The sequence below is a fragment of the Bombina bombina genome, chromosome 6 (genome assembly GCF_027579735.1).
Source record: "Bombina bombina isolate aBomBom1 chromosome 6, aBomBom1.pri, whole genome shotgun sequence".
Lineage (NCBI taxonomy): Eukaryota > Metazoa > Chordata > Amphibia > Anura > Bombinatoridae > Bombina > Bombina bombina.
In genome coordinates, this window is record NC_069504.1 from 959,516,503 (window position 1) to 959,536,701 (window position 20,199).

Sequence of the window (20,199 nt, forward strand, 5' to 3'; positions counted from 1 at the left end):
GATCATAGCCATCATTTCTGGCTCATGTAACTTACTAAGTCTTCTTGCTACAGTCTTAGTTCTTAATTTAAAAAATGTGCAAACAATAAAATCAGCATGTTTTCTATCATTTCATTCTTATTCCTCCTGGTATATTCAGCATTTTTTAAATGAGAAAAAATGTGTGATCTGCTTTAGCTCTGAATTTCTATCTCCACAGAGGTTATTAAGTTAATGATTGCAACCAAAGGCCAGTTTCCCATAGGACCTGACCTTGAGACATTTAACACTCTGCTTTTGGGAAAGAATTCTGGAAAAAATAACATTCAAATTTCCCAAAGAAAACATTTTTCAGCCACGTCATTCGTTCAAGATAAACAAGATATCTTGGCAGTAAAAAAATACATAGAATCTCTATTTAGCAGTCAACATCTCTTATAGTCACATTAAGTTCTTAGTTTGTGACAAAACAATTCCAAAAACTTTAAAAAAAATGGTATCGCCCTCTCTGCTGCTCCTTGACAATTTTAATAGTTTGGGAGGGGGATTGGAAAATGGCCAAGAAAGAGGCACACGGGAAGAGACATTAGATGGAAGAGAGAGGGAATTACCAAAAAAGTAGAGAGAAAAGGGAAGGAAGCAAAAGAAACTGGAAATATAAAGGGGCAAGGAAGAGGGAAAAGAAAAAGAGATGTCTGAGAAGGGAATGAGATGGTTGATAAGGAACAGATATACCTTATAGGAAGGAAGGAAGAAAAAGATGAATAGAGATGTAGAGGAGAAATGTACCTAAAGACTACACAATTCTACCTAGTGCACATAGCTATGTTACTGTTCCAAACACTGCTTCACTCCACTCAGATGACACAATTAACATAAAACCCAAATGAAAGTATTAAACGTTTCTGAGCGTAGAAAGGCTCAATATATAATATAGATCCAAAGTTTATTGTAAACACATTAAAAAACAATGCTTTAGTGATCAACTACAATATACTGTATGTTGCATATTGGAAAAGTGTATTTGCCGTTCTTCTGATACTCTTCTTAACTCTTTTCTTGTGAAGCCTTGCTTTTTTTATGCATTTACAATAATCTTTGAACATTCATTATATACAGGGAGTGCGGAATTATTAGGCAAGTTGTATTTTTGAGGATTAATTTTATTATTGAACAACAACCATGTTCTCAATGAACCCAAAAACTCATTAATATCAAAGCTGAATAGTTTTGGAAGTAGTTTTTAGTTTGTTTTTAGTTTTAGCTATTTTAGGGGGATATCTGTGTGTGCAGGTGACTATTACTGTGCATAATTATTAGGCAACTTAACAAAAAACAAATATATACCCATTTCAATTATTTATTTTTACCAGTGAAACCAATATAACATCTCAACATTCACAAATATACATTTCTGACATTCAAAAACAAAACAAAAACAAATCAGTGACCAATATAGCCACCTTTCTTTGCAAGGACACTCAAAAGCCTGCCATCCATGGATTCTGTCAGTGTTTTGATCTGTTCACCATCAACATTGCGTGCAGCAGCAACCACAGCCTCCCAGACACTGTTCAGAGAGGTGTACTGTTTTCCCTCCTTGTAAATCTCACATTTGATGATGGACCACAGGTTCTCAATGGGGTTCAGATCAGGTGAACAAGGAGGCCATGTCATTAGATTTTCTTCTTTTATACCCTTTCTTGCCAGCCACGCTGTGGAGTATTGCACACCTTGTACTTTTGGGCACTCCAGTGATGTTGCAGCTCTGAAATATGGCCAAACTGGTGGCAAGTGGCATCTTGGCAGCTGCACGCTTGACTTTTCTAGGTTCATGGGCAGTTATTTTGCACCTTGGTTTTTCCACGCACTTCTTGCGACCCTGTTGACTATTTTGAATGAAACGCTTGATTGTTCGATGATCACGCTTCAGAAGCTTTGCAATTTTAAGAGTGATGCATCCCTCTGCAAGATATCTCACTATTTTTGACTTTTCTGAGCCTGTCAAGTCCTTCTTTTGACCCATTTTGCCAAAGGAAAAGAAGTTGTTATTAATTATGCACACCTGATATAGGGTGTTGATGTCATTAGACCACACCCCTTCTCATTACAGAGATGCACATCACCTAATATGCCTTATTGGTAGTAGTCTTTCGAGCCTATACAGCTTGGAGTAAGACAACATGCATAAAGAGGATGATGTGGTCAAAATACTCATTTGCCTAATAATTCTGCACTCCCTGTATTGGTACTTACTAGGTTCATACACTTCTACATTTTTTGGATTGTGGACTGGTTTTTGAAAAAAAAAATGCTCTGGCTAAGATAGTTAGATGAAAGCAGAATAACGTACATTAGGAAGTTCCTCACTATGAAATACATCATTGAAATTAAAAAAGGATCTCCATTGCTTATTGTCCACAGAACGTTTCCTGAGGAGAGGTGGAATCAAAATAAAATATCCTGAATATATTTGTGGTAAGGGTCAAATGTTGTAGTGTCTCATCATATAATGTCTTATTTTTTGTAGAGTAAACAAACCCAATTTGTATGGCTAACCTCTCTTAAAAGTTTTAATTCCCCATTCCCCTTTATTAGATTGTGGCCCTTCTATGAACTTTTTCTAATTGTAAAATATCCCTTTTTAAAAGTAGTCCCAGAACTGTACTCCATACTCAAGGTAAGGCCTTACCAGGTATTTATATAGCAACATCATTATGCCTTGCTCCCTTGTATCTATGCACTAGCAAAAAAAGGTCCTTTTTGAAACGTAATGGGACCGGAAACCCCAATTTTTTTTATGATTTGGATAGAACATGCAAAAATAATAATCTAATTTACTACTATTATCAAGTATACTTCATTATCTTCTTATCCTTTGCTGAAGGAACAGCATTGCATTTCTGGCAGCTAGCTGAACACACCTAGTTAGCTAATTTCAAGAGACAAATGTGTGCAGGCACCAATCAGCAGCTAGCTCCCACTAGTGAAGTATATGTGCGTATTCTTTTTCAACAAGTGATACCAAGAGAATAAAGCACATTTGAAAATATAAGTGAACTTAACAGTGTCTTAAAATTACATCCTCTGAGGCCAATTTAACAAAGGTCTTGCGGACCTGATCCGACAGTGCGGATCAGGCCCGCAAGACCTTGCTGAATGCGGAGAGCAATACGCTCTCTGTATTCAGCATTGCACCAGCAGCTCACAAGAGCTGCTGGTGCAACGCCGCCCCCTGCAGACTCGCGGCCAATGGGCCACCAGCAGGGAGGTGTCAATCGACCCGATCGTATTTGATCGGGTTGAATTGCGGAGATTCCTGTCCGCCTGCTCAGAGGAGGCAGACAGGGTTATGGAGCAGCAGTCTTTAGACCGTTGCTCCATAACTTGTGTTTCTGGCGAGTCTAAAGACTCGCCAGAAACACATCCCTTCAAACTTGATAGACAGGCCTCTCTATCTGAATCATGCACATTTAATTTTGATTTTCCTATCCCTTAAAGGGTATAATGTTAAGGTTATAATTTCATATTATTTGATATAAGTTCCTATTTATATTTTCTAATGTAATATGACAAAAATTACATTACATTCATGAAGAATAGTTTAGCTCACATGATATGTCAAAGTGCACGAGTGACCATGTCTATATTGATTTATTCCCAGCTTTAGGGTATTTTCCAAAATATCCATTTTGAGCTATTATTATATTACATAAGTACTGGTGTTGTAGTACATTATTCCTAACCAGTCTGTCCTGATGCTTGCATATCAATTAGGGTTGCACCGATACCATTTGTTTATGACTGAGTGCAAGTACCGATACTTGTTTTCAAATACTCGCCAATAACAATTACCGATACTTTTTTTTTAATGTCATGTGACAGTTTACCAAGCACAATACAGACTAATTATTTAAGATTCCTTCTTTATAATTATAAAGGGCTGTAATTCAAAATATATTATGAAATAATAAAAAAGTTCACTGAACATGTTTCTAAATAAAAAATATTACAATAAAATATTAAATTTAAAGGGGTGATGCAATTGGGTTGTAGGGCTGTTATATAACATCAATCTGACATTTGTATGGAGGTTCGACTCTAAGTTGCACAGTCTTTCACTTTCCACACTACTGCATGGTGCAGAAAGATATTTTTGGGCCATTTTAGCCAGAGCTAGAAATCTGTTTATTAACTGCCCAGTACTTAAGGGGTTTGTCTGAACGAGGTACAGTGATCTCTCCTACACTAATACAAATAACAGCAATTTGTATTGGCAGAACAGTAGTAAACAATTTTTAGTTTAGTCTCCACTCCAGTTTAAAATGAAATGGGAACATGCATTTTGAAAAGACGCCACAAGATAGCATATGGGTAGGAAGTAGAGGTATCGGTTTAAGTATCGGTGCATTTGCACGAGTACAAGTACTCATGCAAATACTTGGTATCGGTACCGATACCGATACTAGTATCGGTATCGGTGCATCCCTAATATCAATTATTCATTGCCAAATCTTCGCTCATCATAAATAAGTCTAACAGCACTGTATAGGTGCTCCCCTTCTGAAGTTAAACCTAATTACAGCCACTCTCACTTCTTATAACCCTATCAGCTAATAAAAGCCCCTCCAGTATAATAAACCAAAGCCCTTAACTTCTACTTACTGCATATAACCCTTATGGCTGACCCATTCCCCAGTATAATTAATTATATCTGCAATATCTCCCAACCTCAGAAACCTTAATATCTTACACAATGGCCTTCCAGCAAAGTAACGTAAAGTGAAATATTCCCCCACCACAAGTAACTAAAAGGTAATAGATAAATTGAGCTCCTATCTTTTGTGTTTTTAGTCTCCCTAATAGATAAATTACCTGATTTGATATCTGGAGACTGTTGTGCAAAGATAGAGACGCAGGAAAAAAATCAGGGCAGCAGTAGCATAATCTGTGAACAGTGTCAGAACCAGAAGATCATTTATAAACCAGGCATCAGAGATATTGAGGCTGAATTATCAAATGTCTGTCGGACCTGATCCGACAGTGTGGATCAGGTCCGACAGACATCGCTGAATGCGGAGAGCAATACGCTCTCCGTATTCAGCATTACACCAGCAGCTCACAAGAGTTGCTGGTGCAACACCGCCCCCTGCAGACTCGTTGCCAGCAGGGAGGTGTCAATCAACCCGATTGTACTCGATCGGGTTAAATTGTGGTGATTAATTTCCGTCTGCTCAGAGCAGGCGGACAGGGTTATGGAGCAGCGGTCTTTAGAAAACACGGGCCCTTTCGGAGCCCAGACTCACCAGAAACACGAGCCCATTCGGAGCTTGATAAATGGGCCTCAAAGAATAAGGCAGGTGCAAAAATCAGGGTACAGTTCCAAAGTTCATAAGTAAGTAAATCAATCCTCAGGTTGTATCTCAGTAGAACGGTCAGACGGGTAATGTAGAGCAGAAGCTTTGCCAAGTTCAAGATCTAGGAAATGGGCCAGGAACAAGAATGCTTACATTTTCATACTAATGACCATGCACTGACTGGGAGTCTTCTATTCAGGCTTGGTTCCAGGAACAAGGGCAAGGTCCGTCTCTTCCAGGTAAAAGAACTACAAAAATACTAAGGATAGCGCACAGTCAAATAAGGAATGTATAGTTCAAGCATAAGAGCAACTGAATAACCCAATTTTTGTTAATATTTCTGTCACAAGTAACCCTAATGGCTTACCCATCCCCCAGAGCAAATAACCATATATGAGACCTCCATTCACTGCCCTAGTGACTGACCTAATCACATCTCTGTTCAATAAACCCCATTGGAAATCTCTCTTAACTCTTAATACCCTACCATATAACCCATTTCAAATCATACCTATATGACCTCCCTATTGTAAACACATCCCCTACATCTAACTGCTCCTACACAACCTCCGATAAGAAGTCCTCCCTTCAATGCTATCCTATCTCCTGTATCAAAATTAAAAAAAACTAATAAAAAAAGACATACATAAACAGCTAAAAAAAGATTTAAAATCTGTACTATAGAGAAACTTTAGAAAAATGATGTAAAGTAACAGTTCTAAGCTAGCAGGGTAACACATGAGACTTGTCTGACATGTTTTGGATAGACTCTCAAACACATACATGATTTTAAAAAATAACCTTCACCTTCATACATTCCTATTTCAGACAACTGGCTACCTGTTCAAGTGCTTAAAGTGAATGTCAAGTTAAAGAGATTACCTAAAGTGAAACGATAGCAGTTAAAAAATGAATGAGTGTTTCATTCATGAAATTGTTAGTATATACTTATCTTCTGAGATATTTCACTATAAACGCTATACGGATAATAGCTGAAGCTCCGGTAGCCATTTTCAGTATTTGATTGACAGATGACTCATCTGCATTCAACTAATCGTTGTTTCCCCCCCCCCCCCCCGGGAGATCAGCCCCTTTGCACAAACGTCACTGCCCGAGGGGAAACAGCGATTAGTTCAGTGCAGAAGAGTCAGCTGTCAATAAAATGCTGAAAATGGTGACCAGGGCTTCAGCTATTATCTGTATAGCGTTTATAGTGAAATATTTCTGAAGATAAGTATATACTAACGATTTCATGAATAAAACTATCATTTAACTTTAGGTAATCGCTTTAAATTGACATTCACTTTAACTGAAAGAAAAACTTTAAGGGCCATAGACCCTATTGCACAAAATGTGTATTATAAAAAGGATATACATTGCAAAAGAAGTGCTGTTCAATGCATGCAAATATCTCAATTTTATTGACATATAAATGACATGTTGTTCTTCCTTAGAACACTAAAATATACATAACACGTTAAAACATAATTATAACTATGGTGTGTTTCTGATACTAATCCTGATTCCCAACTTGTCATTTTGAACACTTGGGGCTAAATAAAAGTGATGCACTATTTAGCATTTCCGCTAAACACAGCTAGAAGTAATCTTTTTGCACGCAAGGGTTAGCGCACATATTAGTTGAAAGTAAAAATGTTGCACGTGAGTAAAACCCAACGTGCGCTTACTTCAGGACCTCGGATATTGTGACCATGCTTTTTCTACCCATAGACTTTATTCCAATTTCTTTTTATTGAACAACTTAAGTTAAGAAATCACATTTTTAGAAGCAGATAAACATTCACATACCAGTAATGGAAAATAATACATATCATGTGATTGTTAACAAATGTCTGTTCTCAATTTTAAAATTCTAATGAGCATACAAAACTAGATAAACAAAATGATCAAATAAATGTTTTCAGTTCTATATCAATTAAGCATATAACGAGGTAATTTTCTTTTGTATCAGTTTTATCAAATTCAGCAGTAACTTGTCTGTCTTCTGTCTAGGTCGGGTAGCTTGAGTATGTTTGTCTACTGTCTTGTTTGAGCTTCAGGTATTGTTCCCATATAGCTTGTGCTAAAATGAAAGAGTCTATAGTATCTGCCCTATATGATCTATATTGCTCGAGTTCAATGAGGTCAGTGACTTTCTGTCTCCACATTTCCAAGGTGGGGGGGGGCACAAACCTTCCAATTTCTAGCAATAAGCGTCTTTGCGCTGTTCGTTAGTATTCTAAACAAAATACTGTGTGCTTTGGATCGGAGACTCAGGTATTTGTTAAGCAAAAATATTAGGGGTCTAGGGGTATTAATACCTGGAAAGCCTCCTCTACCTCTCCTATTAAGGCTCTCCACAATGTGTTAATGCTGTTACACCACCACCACATATGTCCCATTCCACTTCCCACATGGCCACATCTCCAGCAACGGTTTCTAGTTGAAGGGAACAATTTATGTAAGCACCTAGGGATGAGATACCAGTTATGAAGTATTTTATAATTTAATTCTAGAATGGCCCCTGAGGATGAGGACGACTTGGTGTTATGGAATATAGTGAATGCAGTCTGGGGAAGAATGATAACCGCCAGTTCCCTTTCCCAAGATTCTAAGAAGTGTGGTAGGTTGCCCGGGGGAGGGTGGGTGGTAACATTATACAGCTTAGATAGTGTGTGCTTCATCGGGCTTTTAGAGGTGAATAACTTTTCTATGGTGGTCAGGGGTCTCAACAGGTTGTAGTTTTGTTTATGAGTTGTTATATAGTGGTGAACTCTTCTATAATTAAACCAATTGTAAGCCCACACAAAACCTTTTTCCTAAAGCTTACTATGAGAGCACAGGTGTTCGTCCTCTGAGAGGTGATGAACAACTATGTCTGAGGGTGTATCTAAACTGGAAAACTGTATCCCCTTATCGCTCAAAGAGAATTCAGGGTTATGAATCAGAGAGGTGAGAGGAGAGGGTCGGGAGGAAATATATGGGTTAATCCTATTTGCTAGTTCCCATTGGTAAAGTGTTTCCCTAGTAATCGGGTTAGCTATGTCTCTAATTAATTTTTCAGAGTTAGGGATCCAACAAAAGGCTTGTAAACACAACCCTTCATTCAAGTTTTCCTCCAGCTGTATCCACCTCTTCTGACCTTTATGTATCCTCCAATCGAGGATTCTCTGGATGAGTATTGCTAATCTGTAGGACTCTATATTGGGGACCCCCATCCCACCATGGTTCCTAGAGCTCATCATTATTGTTCTGTTTATTCTAGGGGGTTTTCCCTTCCAGATAAAAGAGCTAAATAATTGTTGGAGTTTCATAGTGTATCAGGGGAGTAGTGGGATGGGGAGGGTTTGTAAAATGTATAGAAGTCTGTGGAAGGCCGTGATCTTGACTGTATTGATCCTGCCTATCCATGTAAGGTGTTTAGCATGCCATGAGGATAGTTCACGTGAAAGTGCCAGCTTGATAGGGATATAGTTGAAGTTATAAACTGAGTCTAAGTCTTCGGCCAGGTATATGCCTAAATATTTTAGGGAGTTCTTACAACGACGAAAGGGGCAGTCTAGTGCAATCTGTTGTTCCATAAGGGGAGGCAGGGAAACCCCAAGGATCTCTGACTTGGTTTCTTAATCAGGAAATTTGTTAGCTTTCTAAAGAGTTCTAATTCCTCCAATAGGAGGGGAATTGATTTATCTGGACTTGTTAATGTGAATAGCACATCGTCAGCAAACAAGGATAATTTATATTCCTCCTCACCAACCATTATTCCTTTTATTTCCTGATTCTGTCTTATTTTGGCAGCCAGTGCCTCCAGGAGGCAGACAAATAATAAAGGGGAAAGGGGTCATCCCTGCCTCGTGCCGTTCGTTTTCATAAATGGAGGGGAGAGAATTCCATTCAAGGAGATTCGGGCACTGGGGGAGTCATATAATGCAAATATTCTGTGAATCATAAGTTTACCTATACCAAATGTCCGAAGTATCGCTTTTAGGAATGACCAACTAACCCGGTCGAAGGCCTTCTCCGCATCGGTAGAAAGCCACACTGCTGGAGTGCCTTGTTTTTTGACGTGCCAAAGGAGGTGAAGATTACGGACAGTATTATCCTTAGCCTCTCTGTTTGGGACAAAACCCACCTGATCTTGATGAATTAGTAACGGGAGGAAGGAGTTAAGTCTGTTGGTGATCACCTTAGCGTATATTTTAACATCTACATTCAGCAGGGAAATTGGCCTGTAATTAGGTATCTGATCCGAGTTTTTATTGGGTTTTGGTACTACTGTAATTTGGGCTTGGAGGGCTTGAGGAGAAAAAGTTTTACTATTATCCATATCTAGGAAATGAGCAAGGATATGAGGGGCAAGAATATCTATGAACGTGGAATAATAAGCATGTCCGAAACCATCCGGGTCTGGTGCCTTTCCAGATGGAAAAGATAGTATGGCTTTCTAGAGTTCCACAAGAGTGAAAGGGGCTTCTAAGTCCACCCTTTGTTCTTCAGTAAGTGTGGGGAGTCGCAGGTAGGAGAGATAAACAGATATGTCAGTATGCCTGGGGGAGTGCATGTTTTATCTAGATTATATAAATTCTCGTAATAACATTTGAATTTGTCTGCTATATCTTTAGAGGTGGACCATATCTTCCCTCTTTTATCTTTTATTGACATGATATATCGTTTACAGGTTCTGTGTCTTAGTAATCTGGCTAGCATTTTACCCTGTTTGTTTCCACCTTCATAGAATCTCTTTTTAAGAAAAAGGGCCCTGGGTTTGGCTTCAGCACCTAGGTGAAGGTTCAATTGATTTCTTTTATGCTGTAAGGTTTCAAGAAGTGAATAAACTTTAGGGAATTTCTTATGGATGTCTTGCAATTTTTCCAGTTCCTTTAATAAATCTTTTAAAACTAACGTTCTCTGTTTATTCTTAGCCGCTTTTATAGCTATGAGCTCCCCTCTAATTACGCACTTATGTGCTTCCCAAATATAATGGGGTTCTACGTCTATAGTGGTGTTGTCTTTAAAGTAAGCATCTAATAGTTTATTAATTTGGATATTGATGAGTGGGTCTGTCAGTAAGGTCTCACCAAGTTTCCAAGTACGATCATGCCTTTGAGATGTGGGCCATTTGATGGTGCAGCTAATCATGACATTGTCAGACAATGTTATGGAAGATATATCAGTGTGTTGGACCAGGGCCAAGCTTGTGACGTCTATCAGGAGATAGTCAATTATTGAATACTTTTGATGAGGGTGGGAGTAAAACGTATAGTCTTTTGTATGTGGGTGATAAAGTCTCCAGGCATCGTGTACGGTCAGCTGCGAAAATTGTGATTTGACCTGTTTCAGTATTTTATGAGGAACAGAAGATATTCCCGTTGAGCAGTCGTGTTTGAGGTCTAAGGCCAAATAGAAGTCTCCTCCAACTATCAAACTTCCTCTAGAGTATTCAGAGATTACATTGCAAGCTTGATTAAAAAACTGCGGGGGATGTGAGTTAGGGGCGTATATATTTGCTATGGTTATAATTTTATTATAAAGTCATCCAGTTATAACTATTAGTCTACCCTCCTTGTCCCTGAATATATTGGAAATATGGAAAGGAATGTGTTTTTTAATTAATATGTCCACCCCATTTTGTTTTGTGGTACGGGAAGCTAGGTAAACCTGACCAAACTTTCTAAGGGACCCCAGAGGTTCTCGGCCCTTCCTGAAGTGCGTCTCCTGAAGAATAAGAATATCACATTTAAGTCTTTTATAATCTCATATTGCCATGGATCTTTTCTGGGGATTATTAAAGCCATAGACGTTGTGGGAAAGTATTTTAATGGTCATTGAGTCATAAGCCATAGGTTATTAGAGGGGGGGAAATATGTATTGAGTAGTAATAGGGACCATGCTTAGGTGGGAATCTTCGCAAGGGGAGTCAAAGCTGGCTGAGTTGGTAAGAATGTATCGTGGGTCTCTGAAAGTAGTCCAGTAGGTTATACGCCTTTAAATTACCTTCCAAAGATTAAACTTTGTGGTGACCATCAGGGTTAGCAAACTGCCCTTTCCAGGTCTCCTTGGATGAGGGCGCAAGCCTTGTCTTATGTCTCTTAGAGGCAACTTTGGTCCAGCTGGGTCTCTGCTCCTTTGGGGTGTCTCTGTCTGAATCGTCTGCCCGGGAAGCAACGTCTATAATTCTTTCCGGAGGGGGGTCAAAAGTAAGGTTTAAAGTAAAGTGTCCAGAGCATTTAAGCTTTTGTATGTTATTTGGGTGCCATTATGGGTGACAATTAGGCTAAAGGGGAAGCCCCATCGGTATCGAATATTATTTTCTTGAAGTGTTTTTGTGATGAATCGCACCTCCCTTCTCCTCTGTATAGTTTGAGGGCATAAATCTTGATAAATTTGTAGATTATGGTTTTGAAACGGTATTGTCTGGCTGGACCTTTTTCCCGCCTGCCAGATCTCATCCTTAGTAGTGTACTTTAACATCTTGAGGATAACATCTCTGGGTGGGGCCGGTGGCTTGGCAGGAGGCCTCAGAGCTCTACGCAATCTCTCTAAGTCTTCATTCTGAATGGGAGGGGCCCATGGGACCAGATAGTGGAAAAAGTATTTTACAAAAGTTTTGAGTTGGTCATGGGAGACATCTTCAGGGATTCCCCTGATCCGCAAATTGTTCCTCCTTCCACGATTATCAAGGTCTTCTATTTTATCTTGCATATTTTGGATCATAGAGTCCTGAACGGACAGCTGCTGTGAGTTAGAGCTAACCAAATTGTTTAGGTGATCTTGTCCCTCCTCAAGGTATTCCATTCTGTATCCCAAATCATTGAGATCTTTCTTCAGATTTCTAATTTATAAATGATTTTTGGGATTCAATATTAATTTTAGAGCGAAGGCTTGCTAATTGTGCTTGAATAGATTTTAGAGAGTCCTGAGGGTTATTAGAGATTATAGTCCCTGAATCAGAGGGGGAGGGGGGGTTCCTGGGGTAGTGCTGTATTTGACCTTATATGTTCTTGTGACTGAAAGTAGGTAGAAACCGATGGGGCCAAGGATGGTGCTTTTATCTTTTATCTGCTTGTCAGGCCTATTAACTTTTCTGGCAGCAATTTCTAATATTGTGGCAGGTGGAAGATCAATAGTTAATCACAATAAACATATAGTAGATCATATGGTTGATATCATGTATGTGGTTTAACCACTTGCTTGAGGTTATTAATAGAGTTTTTGCATATTAGTAGAAGGAGTAAAAAGCGTATCAGTAACTCCCTTCTGCTGGCAGACTAGCCTTTAGTATAGATTAAATATGTACCCCAGATGATGAAATAATGACAGGGTTCTATAGCGTGTGTTTGTAGAATAAAGGACCTGTCTATCGCCTGGATCTTAAATTACTGATGTAATGCCTCATCTGGGCCTGCGTTAATGTCCCCGTGTCATCACAGTCACTTATGTGACGTCTGGGGCCTTACCCGGTAATCGCCTAAGGCCTCCGATGGGCTTTAGCTGCTCTCCGGTTCTCTGTCTCACTGAGGGTTGCTGTGGGGGACAAGCCCTAAATGACTGTTGAAACTCAGGGCTGCACTCCCGTCCGGTGTACAGGACAATGCGAGCGATCTTCTGGGACTGCAAGAAACATTCAAGATGGCGACCGCTATCTCTGCTCCTCAGATCCTTTCTTTATTATCGATCTGTCCAGTTTTCTTTTTTAAAGTTCACTTTGTGCAAGCACAATGTCAGGATGGTTTAGACTGCTGATGTATAATAGCTACGATGTTTTAGCCGCTCATATTTCTTCCTAGAGGTGCCGACAGCTCCGAAGCTTTCTTAGAGTGCGTCCATGCTCCTGCACGGCGTAGCTCCGCCCCCTCTATCCATAGACTTTAATGCAGAATGCAGAAGAAAAAACCTAACACTCCCGACAGAAGTTATTAAAGGGACAGTCAACACCAGAATTTTTGTTGTTTTAAAAGATAGATAATCCCTTTATTACCCATTCCCCAGTTTTGCATAACCAACACAGTTTTAATAATACACGTTTTCCCTCTGTAATTACCTTGTATCTAAGCCTCTGCAGACTGCCCCCTTATTTCAGTTCTTTTGACAGGCTTGTATTTTAGCCAATCAGTGCTCACTCCTCTGTAAATTCACGTGCGTGAGCTCAATGTTATCTATATGAAACACATGAACTAACACCCTATAGTAGTCAAACTGCATTCAGCTTAGAAGAGGCCTTTAACGTCTCAGAAATTAGCATATGAACCTCCTAGGTTTAGCTTTCAACTAAGAATATCAATAGAACAAAGCAAAATTGGTGATAAAAGTAAATTGGAAAGTTGTTTAAAATTACATGGCCTATTTGAATCATGAAAGTTTTTTTGGACTTGACTGTCCCTTTAATATTTCACATTCCAATGTTCTTCACATACATAAGCTGCCTTACACTAAAACCTAACATTACAAAAAATAAAAAACACTAAAATTACAAAAAATTTAAATAACTACCATTACAAAAATAACAAACAAAATTATCCAAAACAATGAAAACCCACCCCAAAATAAAAAACCCTAGTCTATAATAAACTACCAAGGGCCCTTAAAATGGCCTTGTGAGGGCCCTTAAAAGGGCCTTTTCTAGGACATTGCCCTAAAGAAATCAGATCTTTTTTCTACAAAAGAAAAACAAACACCCCCAACAGTATACAAACCCCCACCCACAAACCCACAACATAAAAATAAAGTAAAACCTAATCTACCCATTGCCCTGAAAAGGGCATTTGTATGGACATTGCCATTAAAGGGGCATTCAGCTCTTTTTTGCTGCCCATTAAAAATAAAAAATGGCTATTCTAAAAAGAAAAACCCACCCCAAAACTAAAAAAACAAAGATTACACAAAAATAACAAACAAATTATCCCAAATAATCACAATTATTCCAATTCTAATACCCATTTTAAAAAAAAACACCCCAAAATAAAAGAAACCTAATCTTTAAAAGGGCCTTTTGTGGGGGGCATGTCCGAGCAGCGTTCTGGATAGAATGCACATTCTATAAGCTCCAAGCAGAAGCCTTAATAATCCGCCAATTATTACCATTTGACAACAAAATTAAGCATACATCACGCAAACGTTCAACAATCCTAGCAATTGTGACCCGTATTTCCTATCTTAGCTGTTTATATGATGCTGGGGATCCAGATCGGAACTTAAAGGGCTAGGGCGGCGGCCTGCTGATAGTCATTCACTTCCCCCCCAGGGAAGAGCCGGGTTATCAGTGTTGTCAGGTTCCTGGCTAACTGAATCTCTTCACAAACCATCACTACCTTGTTATCAACCTAATATATTGACCTATTTAGCCGAAAAGCGTTGAGATCATTGTGACGAGGAAGAGACATCTTCATGCAGTGGAATATGACAAGCATGGAGGAAGGGAGTTGTCTGTCTGCAAAATTCTAAATCGCCATGTACAGGCTAATGGAGAAAGCACCGTATGACCATCTGATGAAATGCTTAGCCCTTGAGAATGAGACTACAAGTTACCCGATGAATTCCCATAAAAAAGAGGGGTACGCTGGTCACACTAGAGCCGACAACATCATGCACATGCTTTGGGAACCGCATAACTCTAGGCATGATCCTCCAGCCTCTGATGCCCCGAGTGATGCACACAAAGCAGAGCTGCATCTTGGGTTGCAGAAGCACTGGCCTCCTTGCTTGCAGAAATCACCAGAGCTGACAGACCTGACTATAGTTGTCCAGGGAGAACCCCACTTCTCATGCACTAAAACAAGGTATCGTGCACCTGATAATACCCGGATTGAATTGCTGAGGAAAAAGATACTGCCAGCACAGGCAGAGTTGGCAGAAATGTTTGGGGAGCCCACCCTTGGCACAAATGTTTGGGGGGGACCCAAATGAGCAACATCATAAACCGGGCAGGTCTTCCATTTGCTATTACAACAGGGAAATCCTTGCAGATCTGATACACCGTCCATACTCCAAGACTGCATCTGGCATAACATCTTTGACCCTCACAGCGGTGGTCATGCCCCAAAGAAAGGAGAAAGGTAGTCGGTAAATGCTCCTCCCAGACAGCATGTAGCTGGTTTTACCCACCTATACCGCAACTACCACCAGCTAACGCTACACAAAATAGACTCTGGTAACCTCCTGATATTTATGATTAACTTTATAACGAGAGATGTTGAAATGCTATAAGTTCATCTCTGTTTATATGTTTAGTGGATTGAGTGTATCCTTTGCTTTTTATTTTTATTTTTATTGGTTTTGCGGGAAATATAAGTCTCATTGCCATCATTGCGATGCTTCTCAGACTATTAAATAACTAGAGACTGCTAGCAATAATGGGATTGACATTAAACGGACGATATATAGATATCATATCCCATTTGGATCACGTCACTATATGGGGGCATGAAGAGTAACGTCATCTAGTCAAATGATTAGTAATCAACATGTTGCATGTTAATGGACAAATAAGGTAGGATGGCATAGGTTATATAACACCATTGTGTATTGGTCAGCGGCCGAGGACAGTAGAAGGTAAAATGACATACTACAAAAACAAGTTTGCAACATGTGCCATTACCTCGCAAAACTTATCTACTAATACCTAAGCTCCATTTTACTACCAACTTCACTTTTAGATAAATGTTGCAAATCCCTTCTTATTAATACTGGAGGGAAATAAAGATATATCCCAGAGCACTGATTAAATGGAAAGAAGAAAAAAAGATATAGCTTACAGCTTAATTGCTCTACTCCTATTGTATTTCATCAATGTTCATTCATGCTAGCAGGATAGAGATATTATTTTAATATAGAACAATGTTAAATAAGATCTAACCGGTGGTCTTTATATATCATTTTGGCTCCATAGCCTCAGAATTTACATAACATCCTCATGTATATCTGTCAATGACTCACATATTCCCTATAAGCTACCCTTAACTAATCTACAGTAAACATCAACTCCTGCTCATATAAGATCTAGTTTTAATATTTATAAGCTCAATACAGGCTAAAAATATATATGTCCTATATTTCTCTCTATACTTCATTTTATAGTTTCCCTTACCCCAAGTTTTACCCCACAATGTTAATTACACCCAATTCTCGTTATTTATGCACCGGTTTCAGACCCAAGAGTGGTCTAGATCATTAGATAATTGGGAGCAGTTAAGACAAACACTAAGTTTATAAAGGTGTCATCAAATGCTGATGTGAATGTCCATGAGCATGCTTTACATCTTTTATCAGTCTTAATAATGGATTACTGTGATGATGCATTACATTGTAACAGCTTTGATGTATGATGTGATGATATGCACATTTAATTTATGACGTGTTTATCAAAATAAAGCTCTTTTTTTTTTTTTTTTTTAAAAAAGGGCCTTTTGTAGGGCATTGCCCTAAAGAAATCAGCTCTTTTTCTAAACAAAAATACAAAGACCCACTAACATTACAAACCACCACCCCCCCCAAACCCACAAAATAAAAAAAAATATCTAAAATAACCTAATCTACCCATTGCCCTGAAAAGGGCATTTGTATGGGCATTGCCCTTAAAAGGGCATTTAGCTCTTTTTCTTGCCCTTAAAAGGGAATTTAGCTCTTTTAAGAAATGCCCAACCCCTAATCTAAAAAAAAAACACCCAAAAAACCTTAAATAAACCTAACACTAACCCCTCTTTAGGTACTCACATTTGCTGAAGTCCCGCTTGAAGGATCTTCATCTCGGTGGTTCCATCTTCATCCTTGCGGCACCATCTTCATCCAGACGGCATCTTCTATCTTCATCCCGGCGGCGGGGAGTGGGTCCATCCTGAAGACATCCGACACGGAGCATTCTCTTCATACGATTGCCGCCGTATACTGAATCTTCAATGCAAGGGAACCTTTTCAAAATGGCATCCATTGCATTCCAATTGGCTGATTTGATTTTAGAAATTCAAATCAGCCAATAGGATGAGAGCTACTGAAATCCTATTGGCTGTTCAAATCAGCCAATAGAATTTAAGTAGCTCTCATCCTATTGGCTCCACACCACCGGGATGAAGATAAAAGACACCGCCGGTAAGAATATAGAAGATGCCGCCTGGATGAACATAGAAGACACCGTCTGGATGGATGAAGACCTCGCCGCCTGGATGAAGACTTCTTGCCGCCTGGATGTCTGGACTTCAGAAACTGTAAGTGGATCTACGGGGGTTAGTGTTAGGATTTTTAAACTTTTTTTGGTGTTTTTTTTTTTTTAGTTTAGGGTTTGTAAATGCCCTTTTCAGAGCAATGCAAAAGAGCTAAATGTCCTTTTAAGGGCAATACCCATACAAATGCCCTTTTCAGGGCAATGGGTAGCTTAGGTTTTTGTTGGAGTTAGTTTTTTTTATTCTGGGGGTTCGTTGGGTGGTGGGTTTAACTGTTGGGGGGTCTTTGTATTTTTTTTACAAGTAAAAGAGCTGTTTAACTTAGGACAATGCCCTACAAAAGGAACTTTTTTTTTTTTTTTATAAATATTTTTATTGAGGTTGTAGAAAACGTTACAGGAAATATTCATCCAGTGACAATAAATAATATAACAGTAAAACACAAATTATATACCCACATACATAGCAAAGAAATAGAGACAGAACCGTTCTGGGCACAGAATCTCTGGAAGAACACCAAAACCATAGCTGTGTGATATGGAGCAGTGTCAGGTATCCACATAACAAGTATTATAAACAATGGAATTTACAACTAGGATCCAGAAAACAAAAGTACTATTGTAAGACATGTGTAACCTGTATAATAATAAAGGGTAATGGAACCTCATTTTTATATATATATGTATAATAGGTATGGTCCCCAATTTTCTGTTCATACCGTTATTTAATCTGAAAAATAGAGAACATTTGGAGCAATTGGGGGTTAGATTTTGTTTGGCCACTTGTGGACCAAGTCAGTGGGGGGGGGGAGGATGTTCAGCGTGCGAGAGCCGCTCAAAGTGGAGTAGGGGGGGAAATAAGGGGCGGAGTCTTATAAAATATCAGACTAATGAAGTGGGAGGAGTAGACTAAAGACATATTCTATAAACAAAGGGGCTGGTTTCAAAGGGACCACCTGTTGCATATTCAGTCCATAAATAGGGACATAGTTCACTTAGGGTACCATGATGAATAATATAAGGTGTGTCTATAGCTTATAAAATGCCCATAGATTCCTGTATATAACAAAAGGCCCTTTAAAGGGCTATTGGTAGTTTATTGTAGGCTAGGATTTTTTTTTTATTTTGGGTGGGCTTTTTTATTTTGATAGGGCTATTAGATTAGGTGTAATTATTTTTTATTTTTGAAAATTTTGTTTGTTATTTTTCATAATTTAGTGTTTGTTATTTTTTGTAATTTAGTATATTTTATTTTTTGTAATTAGATACTTTGTCATTTTTATAGTAGTGTTAGGTGTTTTTTTTAATGTGTATTTTAGTTTTCTTTAATTGGTAGTTAGTTTAATTTTAGTTTAATAGTTAGATTAGTTTAATTGTTAGTTTAAACTTAGTTTTTTTAATTTGACAGGTAAGTTTTAATTTAATTTAAGATAGGAAAATTGTAATTTTAATATAAAGTTCTTTATACCAGTTTCTCTCCTCCATTGCTCTCCCCTGAACCCCCTTAGAATGTATGCATAAGAGTCCAGCTGTTTGTAGATCACCTTCTTAAGAGCTGACTACAACGACTCTTGGCAGCGCCCTCTACCCATTTGATCCCTATAATTGTTTTGTTGTACTATGCCTTTGTTTATAGCACTGCGGAATCTGTTGGCGCTCTACAAATAAAACTTAATAAAAGTTAAGGGGGCGTTAGGTTTAGGGGTTACTAGTTTAAATTAGTTTATTGCGAAGTTGGGGGCTTTCGGTTTAGGGGTTAATAGGTTTATTATAGTGGCGGCGGTGTCAGGTTGTGGCGGAATAGGGGTTAAAACTTTAGAATAGTGTTAGTGATGTGGGAGGGCGGCGGTGTTGGGGTTAATACCTTTTTTATAGTGATGATAATGTCAGGGAGTGGCAGAATAGGGGTTAATAAATTTTATTAGTGGCAGCGATGTCGCGAGCGGCAGATTAGGGGTTAATAACTTTAATATAGTATTTGCGATGCAGGAGGGCCTCGGTTTAGGGGTTAATAGGTAGTTTATGGGTGTTAGTGTACTTTGTAACAGTTTAGTTATGAGTTTTATGTAACAGTTTTGTTGCGTAAAACTCATAACGACTGCTTTCAGATGGCGGTACGGATCTTGTCGTTATAGGGTATAACGCAAGCTTTTTAGCCTCACCGCAAAACTTGTAATGGCAGCGCTATGGAAGTCCCATGAAAAAAACGTCATTTTTATGAGTGCGGGACAGACGTTGCGTTACAGGCTAAAAGGCTTGCAGTACAGCTATACCGACAAGACTTGTAATGGCTGCGTTGCTGATTTAATGCTGAAATTGCCATTTTTTCAGCGTTAAAAGACGAACGCACAACTCATAATCTACCTGATTATTTTTTAATATTTTATATTTAATATTTCCATAATGTGCCTAAAGAGAATAATTCTGCTTGTGCGCTAACCTGACACCACGTTAGACCTAAAGCATGAAACCAGATACGCATATTTTACATTCCCATGTTCGTCACATAGAAAAAAAATATTTTAATTATTAAATATATATTTCTATATATATCTGATAATGTTATTGTAAAATATGTATCTATACCTAAATATCATACATAAATATATATGTATATTTATATATATATATATATATATATATATATATATATATATATATATATATATAGACATATGTATTTAAATGAAAATAACATTTTCCTGTATGTGA